We start from the raw sequence: 15729 nt of genomic DNA, 5'->3' as shown, positions 1-15729 counted from the left end.
ACTACATTGCTTCCAGGAAGCGCGTGATAGGACTACGGACCATGGTATAGTAAAAGAAAAAAGAGAGTGCTGACGTGTACCACCCAACCAACACGCGCAGGCAGGGTTCTTGCTCAACGAATCAGTATTCCTACCCATGGTTATGTAAAACGAGAGAGAACTAAATATATTAAAAACGTAACCTACTCCACATCTCTGTAGGAAGGTTTTAAGAAAGCAACAGTCTGCAACTATTCTCAAAATCACACCAAGTTAGTTATAGACAGAAGACTAACTAGATCATTGTAGGCTATACATAATTTTCATTGTTTTAAGATGAATGAGCTTAAACCTTTTTTTCAGTCAGGTTTGACTGGTTAAAGCTGTTTATCTGGTACTAGGGTTAACGGTTAATCCAAAAGATTGCCATTGAACAAAGCACAACCACTGAGACAATGAAATGTATATTGTGCACACGTCTCCCCCCAGGAAGAACATAGCTCACAGGGTCAGCCATCTTTGCCCCCCCCCCCCCCCCCCCCCTGGAGCAGTTAGGGGTTAAGTGCCTTGCTCAAGGGCACAACGACCTTGTGTGACCAACCACAAGGCACCTTAGATATTATGCCAGCAACCCTCGAGTCACCAGCTCATCTCCAGCTCCCTCCTGGGGTGGAGATCCAACCAGCGACCTACACCGGCCTCTCTAACCTCTAGGCTACATGTAAACACCATCTGATGGAAGGATACACCTGCAACCACTGATCCAACTCACATATACCATCTTACTCACTCCCCTAAGTCCTCTCCTTTGTAGTGCTGTGTAGCTGTTCAATGTTATCTTGTTGTCTTCCCTATGTGATTGTTCCCGATTCTACCTTTTGTATTGTTTATGTGATTCTGTCTTCTTTTCTGTCTCAGGCCAGTCTCGATGTAACACATTTTAAGATCTGTAATATTACTTTAAATTTTCATTTACTTTTCCTGTATAATAATAATAATAAAGAAAGAAAAAGAAAGAAGATTACATAGCAGGGTTGGCCGGTGGCCGCTTCAGCTAAATGCTGAAGATAATAAAGTTTCCTTACGTATCTTATGTAAAGATAACAGAAGCTCTGAGCTTTCCTCCGTATGGACCTGTGGCTGCAGACTGCAGAGACACTCACCTGGAGCCACTCGTGCTCCACCAGGGCCTGGAAGCCCTGAATGGTCCTGCAGGTCGGGTCCAGGATGATCTGAGCCAGGGAGGTCACCTGCAGGGTGGAGTCTGTGCCCTCGGTGCCGTGGACCAGCACAGACGCCCCCTCCCTGAAAGAGAATGCACATGCAAGGTCAAAACGCACACGTGGTTTTGACGGAATTGAGAGCATAGTGGCCGTGTTTCTGTGGTAACTTATGGACTAATTATGTTGTATTGTATTGTATTGTGGGCTATGTGGAGTTGAAACATGTAACACCCAACTCCACCCAGTGTGTTGGCATTCCATTCTGGGTCACTGACACACTCAGGCTTCAGAATATAGCATGGGTAGGGACATGTGTGTTTCTTCGGCCAAAATATTTCCTTTCATAATAGTAAGAAATATTCCTGCATGCACCATTACCTCTGCACACCTTTATTATGTCGACGTTTCAGTTGGAGACCATGTCCTGATGACATGTTCTGACCAGGAAAAACTCCTAGCACCTAAAGTTATACCTATAAGTTATTTACCTATAAGGTATAGCTTATAACTTGGGTCCAAACTTTGAAGTGATGCTACAGGGTTTTAGCATATTTTCAGCCAAATTCAGCCAACTTTGTCATACCAACTGATAGGACTAGGCCCGTGTTTTCCTGGTGGAACCGAACGGCCACTCGTGTATAACCGTAACAGAGATTTGACCCATCAGTCCCTGTCCCGGGCGCGTCCCGGGCCCTGGTCCCGGAAATACCCGGTGCCATAAGCTTTTCTCAACTCCCACCAGTAGAGTGCACTATTTCACAATTTTAACTGGAACTGTGTCATGATGTTTACACTGCTTTGCAAACTATGAACCTAGCTTCATGTACTCCATACTACTCCATAGGGGTAGTAAACTATACCTTACACTCACTGAACACTTTATTAGGAACACCTGTACACCTTCTCATTCATGGAGGTGTTGTAATGGTGCGGGGAATTCTTGCCACACTTTTAATTGTTAATACCAATCAATCATCGCTGGAATGCCACAGCCTATTTGAGTATTGTTGCTGACCAAGTGCATCCCTTCATGGCTACAATTTACCCATCTTCTAATATCTACTTCCAGCATGATAATGCACCATGACACAAAGCAATCTGAATAGAATAGATAGAACACCTTTGGGATGTGGTAAAACAGGAGATTCACCACTTGAACGTGCACCTGAAAAATCTGCACGAACTGTGTGATGCAATCATGTCATCATGGACCAGAATCTCAAAGGAATTGGAACAGCCTTTTTTCTATCAGTCTATCAGGCCGTTCCTATCAGACAAATGATAACTAAGTTCACTTTAATTCAACCTTCACTTAATTTAACCTTGCATTGGGTTACTCATGGTAGTTGACTGCTTCTTCTTGATTTTGTTGTTGTTGCTAGAGGATGAATGAGTGAGCCTGTATGTTTGTAGCAGTAAATCCTAGGCTAACGCCATGATACTTGGCGAGATACAACGTACTCCTGCCCCTCTCCTTCGCACCCTGCACTGGCTCCCGATAGCAGCTCGCATCAGATTCAAGACCCTGGTGCTTGCCTACCAGGCAGCAAAAGGGACAGCCCCAGCCTACCTGCAGGCAATGGTCACCCCCCAAACTTCACCTTGTTCACTCCACTCCTCCACCTCTGCTGGCCGACTGGCCCCACCACTTCTAGTCAAATGTATCAATTGTAAGTCGCTTTGGAATAAGGCATCTGCTAAATGCCCAAAATGTAAATGTAATACAAAGATTCAAGATTCAATATTCAAGATTGCTTTATTGTCTGTCACAGAGTGACAGAAATTCTCCTTTGACAGGCTTTGTGCAGTTCATGAATGGTTTCCACATTAAAAACACACATAGGTCACATACATACAATAAAAACAGACAGATATAACAGTGTTTATAAAATGTTGTGCCTATTTAAAAAGTCCAGTCATTTAAAAATAATAGTAAAAAAAAACTGTATTATGATTTAAAAAGCTAAAATGTTGTGGTTTAAAAGAAAAACAGTGTGCTTCCTATTTTAAAATGTTCAGGGCGGTGGTTGCAGTGGGAATGAATGATTTTTTGTATGTGTTTTTCCGGGCCAGTGGAGTTCTGTAACGGCGGCCTGATGGAAGTGGCTGAAATGATTGGTGGAGGGGGTGAGAGGGGTCCTGTGTGATTTGTGTGGCTTTCCTGATTAGTGACCGGTTGTAGATTTCAGACAGGGGAGTTTGAGGTGAGCCGATGATTTTACTTGCCTGATTGACTATACGGGAGAGTTTGGTTTTGTGTTTGACAGTGAGGGAGTTGTACCAGGATGTGTTATTGAAGGTGAGAATGGATTCAATGAGTGATTTGTAAACCAGGGTTAAAATGTCAAAGCAGGTGTAAAACATTTCCCAACAACAAGAACGAAACAAGGATATGTCGCGACAACCCATACAAAATAAAACTATTCTAAAGGGACCCCAGCTTCCTTTCCAAACTAAAAAAAGCAATTGAAATGTGAAAGCAAAGCTTGTTGAAAAACTATTTCAACTTGGTGTCCTACAGGTAATTATGCATCTGTCTTCACCTGGCGAATGCTGAGGTGCCCTTATCTCGCCTAAATTTGTCATAGCTGACCACTAGGGGGAAAGCACAAGCTGAAATATCTTAGACTTCATTATATATACTTTTATACTTTGTCTCTGTTATATCCTAACTAGGTATGTTGATATAACTAAATATACTTTCTATACAGTAGAGCAAGCAGGAGATGGAGACCGTGTTACTGTAGTGGTGGTAACTTTATTAGTCAACAACCGGAACACATAACACGTCATACATATATACTAGGCAGTACCCGGATGCCCCACAAGGTGGTAGTATAAGTACATGACAACTCCTCCCCACTTAATGAACAAGTAGGCTCACTAACAAACCCTGAACCCCTACACCCCTGGCAACAGACAATTCAACATGTAGTTGTCACGGATGAAAATAGGTATAGCCCTTGAAATTAACAATCGCTCAGAACTCCAATCACAACAACAAGATCACTTTGTTAACTTGTTATAAACCATTCATCTTATTCTAAGGGAATGAGTTACGGACTACTCAAACCCTGACATGACCCAGGGGATTATTATGCCCCATTCTTGAGGGTCTGTCACATCCCTACTACAGATCCAGGCGTTTCGGCGGTCGCCGCTCTCTCTGTGACTGGCGATGAGTAGTACGGCCATCCGGCAGAACTACACTGTCTGTATCCGGAACAGGTTTCGGTGTGGAACACGGCGACAGTTCTGTCTCTGATACAGCGGTGAAAGTGGATCCAGAGTCAACAGGCTCCACTGTACCTGGTGTATCCTGGATGAGTGTGCTCTGGATTGGGCTGCCCCGGTTGCTTGGCTCAGCAGCAACCACTGGTGTGTTTTCCCCAGGTGTTGCAGACCCCGCGAGAAGCTGGTCGGTGTGTCTCCTCCAGACTAGGTCATCCTTGGTCCGCACTGTATAAGACACCGGCCCGGTCTGTTCCAGGACTGTAGCAGGCGTCCACTTAGCTCGGTTGTTATAGTTACGTGCCAGTACACGGTCACCGGGGCGGAAGGTCCTTTCTTTTGCTCTCTGCTCACGTCTCTTGACCTGAGCCTGTTGTTTCAGGTGCACAGTCTCTTTGGTCTTTGGGGGTTTCAGAAGGTCGAGATTGGTGCGGAGTTGTCTCTTCATGAGAAGTGCTGCCGGCGCAACTTGAGTGGTTGAGTGCGGTATATTTCTGTATGACAGCAGAAACCTATTGAGCCGCTGGTGGAGAGATCCTTGTCCCTGTGAGGCCTTCAGGCCGTTTTTCATGCTCTGAACAAATCTCTCTGCTAATCCATTTGTGGATGGGTGATAGGGGGCAGAGCGGATGTGTTGTACTCCATTTGCCTCCAGGAATCTCTCAAACTCTTGTGAGACGAATTGGGGCCCGTTATCGCTCACCAGCTGTTCTGGAAACCCGAATCGACTGAACATCTCTCCTAGTTTCTCGATGGTTTTCTCTGCTGTGGTCGATCTCATTATCGCCACTTCCGGCCACTTACTGTGGGCATCAACCACCACCAGGAACATCCTCTCCTCCATCGGGCCAGCGAAGTCCACATGAACTCGCTGCCATGGTGCCTCCGGCCAATCCCACGGATGGAGGGGAGCTGGCTGCGGCATGCAGCGCACCTGCTGGCATGACGTACATGTTTTCACAGTCTCCTCGATCTGACCATCCAGTCCAGGCCACCAAAAGTAGCTTCTCGCAAGCTCCTTCATGCGGACGATCCCACTATGTCCTTCATGTAGCTGCAGTAGTAGCCTTTTCCGTAACACAGGCGGAATAATCACCCGGCGTCCCCAGAGGAGACATCCTGCCTGCACAGACAGTTCACTCCTTCTTGTGAGGTAGGGCTTGAGCTCGGGAAGGTCTCCCCTCCTACCGGTGATCAGTACATCCATCAGCGTTGACAATACAGGGTCATTCCGGGTGTGTCTCTTCACTTGAGCTGCTGTGATGGGCGCTTCCTCAACTTGACTGAAGTAGAAAATGCCGGTCCGTGTCAGCTCGGCACGGACCACAGGCAGGGGTAGTCTCGAGAGGCCATCCGCATTGGCGTGCAGCTCCGACTTGCGGTATTTGATGTCGTAGTCATGAGCAGACAACAACAAGGCCCATCTTTGCATCCTTCCCGCCGCCAGGGATGGAATGCCGGTGTGGGGCCCGAAGATTGTTGTGAGGGGCTGATGGTCTGTCAGGAGAACAAACTTTCTCCCAAAGAGATAGTGATGATTTTTTTTTACTCCAAACACAATCCCCAGTGCTTCACGTTCTATTTGTGCATAGCCGCTCTCAGCCTTGCTGAGTGTACGGGAGGCGAATGCAATTGGCCGTTCCTCCCCGCTGGGCATGATGTGTGAAACAACTGCTCCCACCCCATATGGGGAGGCATCACACGCCAGTTGTAGGGGCAGTGCGGGGTCAAAATGTGTCAGGGCGTCAGATTCCAGCAGCGCCCGTTTCGTTATCTCAAACGCAGCCTCACATTGTTGAGTCCATACCCAGGCTTGCCCGTGGCACAGCAGCTGATGTAGGGGTCGCAGTAGAGAAGACAGGTTCTGGATAAACTTCCCGTAGTAATTGAGGAGCCCCAGATAAGAGCGGAGTTGACTCACATTTTGAGGTGCTGGTGCTTCCACGATGGCCTTGGTTTTGGATGGAGCCTTGTGCAAGCCCTCCGCGTCAATCACGTGACCCAGATACTCGACGGAAGACTGGAAAAACTCACACTTTGACTTGCGAACTTTTAATCCATATTCTTCCAGTCGCTGCAGAGTGGCCTCCAGGTTCCCCAGATGTTCCTGTTCTGTCCTTCCAGTGATGAGTATGTCATCCAAATAACATTGGACCCCGTCTAAGCCGCTCAGTATCTGCTCCATCGCACGCTGGAAGAGAGCCGGTGCAGACGTAATCCCGAAAGGTAGTCTGCAGTATCGGTACAGGCCCTTGTGAGTGACTATGGTGAGCAGGTCTCTAGATTTCTCGTCGACCTGCATCTGTAAGTAGGCTTGGTTGAGGTCGATTTTGCTGAATCTTTGTCCTCCAGCCAAGCCTGTGAACAGGTCCTCTATGCGAGGGAGTGGATAGTGTTCAGCCTCTAGCACAGGGTTCAGGGTGACTTTAAAATCTCCGCAGATTCTCACCGAAGTATCTTTTTTAATGACTGGTACGATGGGAGTGGCCCACTCACTTCGACTGATGGGCTCCAGCACCCCACTCTTGACCAATGATTCCAGCTCAGCTTCCACTTTTGGCTTTATGGCGTATGGGACTTGTCTCGCTTTCAGGAACTTGGGTCTGCTGTCTGGCTTGATGTTCAGACTGACTATGATGTCCTTAATTTTTCCAAGTTCCTCTTTGAACACCTCCGCATGTTTGTTCAGGATAGCAGTCAGAGGGGATTCCCCTTTGTTCAGCATGTGAACCTTGGGCCAGTCCAGTCGGAGTTCCGCCAGCCACGAACGGCCTAGCAGAGATGACAAGCCGCCCCCCACGACGTACAGTGGTAGGTGTGCGGTTTGCCCATTCACCTGGACTGTGACATGGATGACCCCCTTGGTTGGCACTGACTCGCCGGTGTAGGTTCTCAGTTTGAGTTTCGTTGGTTGTAGTGGCAGATGCGGCAGGGTTTCTTTGTAGACAGCATACGATATAAGAGAGACTGCTGCCCCAGTGTCTATTTCCATACGCACTGGTTTCCCCTCCAGCAGTGGAGTTTCGAAATAACCCCCTGCACCTCCCACTACTGACAGGACATACACAGGTTCCTCGTCTGATGAGCTGCTGAGATTAGCCGTAGCTTGGCTAGGTTGTACACTATGCACAGGCTGTCTCTTTTGGAATCTGTATTTTGACTTATTGTTGTCCAGACTAGGATTTTTAATCAGTCCCTTACTTTTGCATGCCCGTTCAATGTGACCTTTTTTTCCACACTTCCTGCAGTCCACATCCTTACTCCAACACTCAGCAGCCAAATGTCCACTCTTGTCGCATCTGTAACATTTGCTCTGGGTACCTCTGTCCTCTGCGGAGACTCTGTGCAGCTTACCGCTCTCACTGAGCTGATGAGCGTCCTTGGTCGCTAATTCCATGGACACACTCACTTCAATAGCTCTTTCCAGGGTAAGTGCACTTTCAGTTAAGAGGCGTTTCTGGGCAGCCTCACTCCTGAGGCCGCACACGAGCCTGTCCCGTATGGTGTCGTTCAGTACATTGCCAAATTCACAATGCTCTGTCAGCCTTCTAAGGGCAGCCACAAATGTCACTACTGACTCCCCCTCCTCTTGGTTCCTTTTATGGAAGCGAAACCGCTCCGCAATCACCAGGGGCTTTGGTGAAAAGTGCTCTGACAGGTTTTTCACAATAGCAGCATAGTTTTTAGTCCCAGGTTTGTCCGGCTGGACTAGTGCACGGAGCAAATTATATGCTTTAGGTCCCATGACACTCAAAAACATCGGCACCAACTTCACCCCTTCAATACCATTTGCTGCTGCAAAGTACTCAAAACGTTCAGTGTAGGAGTTCCACTGCTCCGTACCTTCCTCAAAGGGGCCGATGCTTCCCAATATCCCCGCCATAATAACAGCTGGGATAGGCTGGGCTGGTTCAGCTGGCTGCCGCTGTTCGCCGTCAGACATGCGTCACTTTCACTGCCGGTGCTAGCAATGCTAATGTTGTTAGCATACCTTGGTAGCCTGGCTCCGTCGTAACGTCTCCTAACTCTACTACAAAACCGACGAAAACACACGTAAGTCTCGCCGATCCTCGTCGCCACTTGTTATATCCTAACTAGGTATGTTGATATAACTAAATATACTTTCTATACAGTAGAGCAAGCAGGAGATGGAGACCGTGTTACTGTAGTGGAGGTAACTTTATTAGTCAACAACCGGAACACATAACACGTCATACATATATACTAGGCAGTACCCGGATGCCCCACAAGGTGGTAGTATAAGTACATGACAGTCTCCTACAGGAATGTTTCCAACATCTTATGGAATCTATGCCACGAAGAATGGAGGATGTTTTGAGAGAAAAGGGAGGCCCTACCCAGTGTTAGTATAGTGTTCCTAATAAAGTGTTCTGTGAGTGTATGTTACGGTACATGTGGGAATACGGTACATGTGGGAAAACTAGGGTTAAGGTTAGATGCTAGGGTGACTTGGTACCAGTGGCGTAGCGGGGTAGTGGCGGCGGGGGCCCTTTCGCAACGGAGTAAAACAAAAACAAAAAAAAACGTGCGTTTTTTAGAGGCCGATGCGTTATTGACGTTGCGAAATTTCGCAATATGCACTCTACATTCTAAATGCTTGACTTAGCAAAAGGTACAAACAAGTGAGAGCAATAGCCTATAACTAAAACCAAATGGTAGACTACACTACATCAGTAGAATGTATTATAAGTAGAATAGTACAAGCTTTATTTCTTTTAACAAAGTGTGGTGTGCACAGCAGTGTGATATCTGTAAACATATCTGTAGACTCTCCGCTAAGGGTTGCCAGATGGGATTGAGAATTTCCAACCTAACCAATCTAAAAACTTCTAAATCCACCAAAAACCAGCCCATCTGGCAACCCTGTCTCCGCTGCATCAGAGTCTACTTGTTGCGTAAAATTGGCCAGGGTTAGTCAAATCCTTTGTTGGACATCTCGTATATTGGTATATTGTGGCATTTCTTTACTGTTTGCCATCTGGTCTAGGAATACCCAGGGAGACGCAGACAGCAGAAGTAGATTAGAATAGTAGAATAGAAAAAAGAAACAGCTATATATAGCCTAACCATGCTGAATTACAGTATGTACCTGTATGATGCGACAGCCTGTGACTGTGAACCTGGCCGGACCCTGCCCTTCTGCCTGAGTTTGAGTATGATGCTGCCCAAATAAATGTTATTGTTTAAATATAAATAAATATAACCCTAACCCTGTACGCTTTCGTGGTATTATATTGTGTGAATTATCATCTGTATGTTGTTTTTCTTTCACTCGACTAACCGCCGAGATAATACTTGAGACATGTACTTCCGTAAACATACATTTTTTATTTGATTTTTTTACAATATCGGACCGACAGTCCCACATATAGTGGCTATAATGTCCGAATAGAGAATCTACCACCACCTAAAGAATGCTTATTGTACTTTGTATTGTATTTTCGCTTGCTCATTTTCCTTGTGTCTCGCTGCCTACGTGTGACGTCAAAGTCATGTTGCTATTGGATACGGCTTACTATGTATATATTTTTGAATATAGGCCTATATATTAAAATTAAGGTTGACACAATGAAGGGCCACTTATTTTCTTTATTTTATATATTTTTAAATTATATAAAAAAAATAAAAATAAAAGTTTGGATCCAATGTTAGGGGGCCCCCTAGTGGCTGGGGCCCCCCGCGGTGGGTCGCTTGCGGGCCCGTCCGCTACGCCACTGCTTGGTACATGCTGGCATGTCTAACCCTAACCCTAACCTTAACCTTAGGCCCAATCCCGATTCTCTTTTCTACCACTTCGGCTCGTTTTGGAGTCACTCGCTTTGGAGCCAAGGCCTCCGAACAGAGCCACAAGCCGTAGTGGTTCCCCGGGGGAAATGGGACAACCCTTCACGACTAATACGTCATCCGTAGTGAATGAATGGGTTAATTCATAGTCAGGACAGCGCATGCGCCTTAGAGAGAGTTCATGATATACCAGTAGGTGACAGGTGTCGAGAGAACCGAAGTAAACTGGTTATACCTTTGTTGAACCCAGACTAAAGTGTCTTATTATTCTATGTCCAAGTGACATTACACGTAGTATCGTAGAAAAGCATTGACGACCGCGATTCATTCACAACTTGAATGAACTTGAACGCTATCAATTGATCAAACAAGTCATCAAATAAAAAAGAACAATGCTTCATTATCAGACCATGACAGAATAAGCTCTAACCTGTATGAAACCTGTGCTCCAGTGGTGTAGTCTAGGTGATACGCAGGACTACGCCGTATACCCACTAGGAAAGGCCAAGGATTTCCGTATACCCACTTAAAAATGTGTGAGGATACGTAACGGCGTTTTGTGACAGAACTTTCACTTTCATTCATAAAATTCACCCCGTCTGTGTTACGAAGCGCTTGACTTTTGGACCATTGGCACTGACTATAGCGTCATATACCATCAACGGGCGGAAACATGAAATATGTCAAAATGCAGCACTATCATCCGCAGATCAGCCTTATAATAACATGTAATTTATATATATATATAACAGCACAGATATATTTTTATGGCGTTACGAAATCCGATGTGACAGGAACGCTGGAGAAACAGCCGCTGTCCACTGCATTAATTAACTACATGTCCTTGATGAGTCTCCCACTCACTGCCCTCCATCAGAAATGGCACATCCATCAATAATATTAGGCTACATAATAACAACTGCTCGGATTAGATTGCCGGTTGTTTTGGTATAATAACAACTATAGCGTCATATACCACTAAGGGGGGGGGGGGGAATTCACGCCTATCATGCTGTCAAACACCACAGGTAATAATTTATTTCTAAATAAACATGATTGTACATCTCTGAAATGTGAATCGCGCACCGATTTATTTCTATTGGGAAGGCTGTGCTTGACACTTCCATGGGACTGACGCCGGGGCAGCGGAACACGGTGACTGTCAGCCTGTGACAAACGCGCTCTGGTGTCCTGCCCGCTGTCCCAAGCGCGCTGGACTGTGGAACTTTCTATGTTAAGCACCTCGGCATAACAGCGATTTTTTTGTTATGCTTGTTGTAAAGAAAAGGTCTATAATGCATTGAAATGACATTAAACTAAGATAATACGATGGTTATCATAATTCTTCAAGTCTTTAATTACAAGTAATTCCAGAAAAAGTAAATGACATTTCAGGCTCGCTTCCGTATTACGAGAGCGAAAAGAACATTTCTGTAGATGATTCGCAATGCATGCCGGAAGGGAGTCTCATGGCTCCGAATCGAACGAGGGTCAAGATTTTCTCCAAATGGAGCCATGGAAAACCCTAACCCTCCCCCTAACCCTAAATGAGTAATGAATTGGGACGCCACTACGGCTACACGTGAATGCGCAAAATGGAGCCGTAGGGGTGAAAACGGAGCTGGAGTGGTGAATTGGGATTCACCCTTAACCCTAACCCTAACACCTAACCCTAACCCTAGTTTTCCCACATGTACCATATTCCCACATGTACCGTAACATATATACACTCACCAGCCACTTCATTAGGTACACCTTGCTAGTACCGGGTTGGACCCCCTTTTGCCTTCAGAACTGCCTTAAGTCTTTGTGGCATAGATTCAACATCCATTTCCCCAACACTTGTCCTTCCTCCTCAGCCACCGCCAAAGCCACAGCTTTTCTCCTGTCACTCCTGCATCCCTCAACAGGCGTGTGGTTGACATCCCCACGAAGCCTCGGCTCTCAGCTTGGACATTCCACTTCCGGCCAGTTCGGGCCGTGACGTTTGCGTCCCTTAAGCCCCTTTTCCACTATCGTGCCAGCCTGGGCCAGCGGTGGGATGGCAAGTCGCAAACCAGTGCGTCCGGGCCTGGGCCGGAAGAAGACCAGGACGGGGCTGCGTTCAGATCGGTTGGCCCCAGCAGGGAAAAAGGAGAAGGCATGGCAGACAGCGACCACCTCTGAGGATGAGGACAGCCAGGGGTATGACAAGCCCGGGCCTAGCTCCAGGCGGACTGGGTCAGCCCCAGTTGAATCGGTAGCGGACCCTGGCTTGGTGTCCCTGTTTCAGAACTTTTTGTCTATACAATAGAGGAGAGATGAGGACCTACGGGAGGAACTCCGCGGCCTCCAGGCATCACTCCTCCCATCACCGTCCAGAGGGGCTGGGGCAGCAGTCCCTTCGGGTCCAGCCACGTCAGCCAGCAGTAGTCCCAGATGGGCACTCCCGACTCCAGCCCCAAGAAGGTCGGGTGTTTCGTCGGTCAGCTGGGGGCAGCGTGCCAGCAGCCCAAGCGGCCAGGCTGACCTCGTCAGCGGGGATGACTTGCCGGTTTTTCAGCGGAAAGAGCCTAAAATACCATTGTACCAGCAGGGGGAGGACATTGAGAATTACCTCCTGCGGTTCGAAAGAATGGCAAGGACATGGCAGTGGCCGGAGGGTGAGTGGGCGTGTCGGCTGGTCCCGTTGTTGACGGGCAAAGCCCTAGAGGCCTACACCGCCATGGACGAGGACATGTCCAATGTCTACGCGGATCTGAAGGAGGTACTGTTGCTGAAATTTGACATTTCATCCGAGACCCACCGCCAACGTTTCCGGGCGGCAACGACACCACCAGGGGAATCACCGACAGAGACGTATCACCGCCTGAGAGGACTCTACCGACGCTGGATTCGGCCTGAGAAGGAGACGAAGGACCAGATCGGGGAGACAATCATCTTGGAGCAGCTTCTGCGGGTTCTACCACTGGACACGCAAACCTGGGTTCGAGAGCACGAGCCACAGGATTTGTTTGTAAACTGTTTGTCCATTGTCCCCGCAGTAGGTCTTCCGGGGTGTAGCGGAGATCGGCCAAACAGAGATGTCGGGAGGGGGCGGGTCTTATAATGCGTGCGCATGGGGCTGGGATGGGTGTGTTCAAAAACCAGCTTAGACCAAGTGTTAATTGACTGTTTGTGGGTATTGTCGTTAATGTGTTTTGACATGTATGTGGATGTGTGTACTGTACTGTAAAATACTTTGTGTTGGTAATATAGTAGAATATTGTATTTACAGACAAGGGAAGTTAGTTTGGCACTAACTAATTATGGTATGTGAACTTGGTATGTTCCAAGGGGGCGGGGCTTAGAGTTTAAGAGGGGCCCCAGAGTAAACCCTAGGGAGTCGGAGTTTGGGAGAGCCAGGATGCTGTGGTATCTGTATGCTTTGTCTTTGTCTACACGGGCCAAATAAATACACCTTGCATGAAAAATGCTGTGACTTTGCCATAATTTAAGAAAGGAACCAGTGGTGGTACCACTCTTGTGACATTTGGCTTCTGTAATAGCTTATTAATAAAGATTAGAAAAATTATGCTGACCATCGTATTATCTTAGTTTAATGTCATTTCAATGCATCATAGAACTTTTATTTACAACAAGCATAACACAAAAATCGCTATTATGCACCGTCTTTGCCCGTGAATAACACCGGCTGTGAATGTGGAAACACAATACTCCTTTGCTAACTTCACCATCGGTCTACGGTCATTTTGAGCCCTTAACCACCGCGCTGACACCCCGAGAAGTTATGCTTTTAACCGTAAACTCATTCATTCATTCATTCATTCTTCGAACCGGGAGTTCACCCAGCCGCTGCTGCTCGCAGCACCGCTTGCTGCTGGTTGAAAGTCCCGTTGACAGCGGGGGCAGAGAAACGTTTTAACAGGGAATTCGCTCCGCGCTGTCGACGGTGATAGGAGTGTAGGATCGACACCATTCAAATGGTTTTGGATTCCCTGTCCTCTCCTCTATCCGGACACGTTTGAATTGTTATCCTAACCCACGGTAATCCAAAGTTATTAACCCGCAAAGCACCGCTTGCTGCTGGATGAAACTCCTGTTGACCGCGCCTGCTGGAGATTGAATGAGCCCCGCGTCAGTCAGCCTTTCCGTAGAAATACATCGCTCCGTTATATATATAACCTTACATGTTTTAAGGCTGATCTGTGCATGATAGTGCTGCATTATGTTGATCTATTTATATCGATCTATTCTTGCCAATTCCTTATTACCAGTGGAAAGCACTGCAAGCACTGCAAGCACTGCAATGGCTGCAATCCAAGATGGCGGCGCGCTTAGACACGAGGCTCGGAGTGGCTCCACGCTGGTGTTTTTTAGTGTTTTTAAGAATATTTGTATGTACATTTTTATTTTAGTACTTATAGGGAACGGTTGTGTAAATAGTACCTACAGCAGACTAGACTAGACCCCCTCCCAGTGACCTGCGGCGTTCCACAAGGAAGCATATTGGGACCTTTACTGTTCCTAATGTGAATGACATGTCATCAGCATGTGATTGCAATTTGTTCCTGTTCGCGGATGACTCGGCTCTGCTGGTCTCTGACAGGGACATATTGCAGGTGGAAAAAGCGCTAAGCACTGAACTGAGTAGAATCTGCATCTGGCTAGCTGACAATAAACTATCAATACACCTAGGTAAAACTGAAACCATCCTATACGGATCCCCATCTAAACTCAGAAAGGCTGAAAATTTTAAAATAAAAGTGGGTAACATTAATATCACAAGAAAAGAGGATATTACATACCTGGGCTCCATCTTAGAGGCAAATCTTTCCGGAGATAAAATGGCAGCAAAAGTAATCAAAAAAGTGAACCATAGAACTAGATTCTTGTACAGGATATCCTCACTTGTCAGTAAAAACACACTGAGGACCCTATCAGGAGCTCTCATTCAATGTCACTTCGACTATGCCGTAACATCATGGTACTATAGAACCACAAAGGCCCATAAAACAAGACTCCAGACAGCCCAAAATAAACTGGTTAGGCTTCTGCTAGGCCTCAACCCTAGGACACATCTAACCGCTGCTCATTTTTTGAGCCTTGATTGGCTACGAGTAGTTGACAGAGTGCAGCAGCTTGCACTGGGCCTGGTCTTCAAGATACGCTACACCACAAAGACACCCAAGTACCTGTCAACATACTTCCAAAAAGTGAACAACGTCCACACATACAACACCAGAGGAAGCTCCACGAACCACGTTCAACCGCGTTGCACCACAAACAAGGGGTTAAACTCGTTTGCAAACTATGCAGTAAAAATGTGGAACGCCCTTCCTATAATCTTAAAGGAGTGCAAAACACTGCCCACCTTCAAAACCACTCTCAAAAAACATTTACAGGAGGCTGCAATCCGTAACTGGACCCTCTAAATCAAAAATCAGATTAAAAGACCCGAACTACCCACTGTACATACTTTGTGTTTTGTCCCCCGCCCCCACCTGTGGTG

This window comes from Nansenia antarctica, assembly GCF_963989245.1.
Source record: "Nansenia antarctica genome assembly, chromosome: 3".
In the NCBI taxonomy this organism is placed as follows: domain Eukaryota; kingdom Metazoa; phylum Chordata; class Actinopteri; order Argentiniformes; family Microstomatidae; genus Nansenia; species Nansenia antarctica.
Note: the sequence above shows the minus strand (reverse complement) of the source record.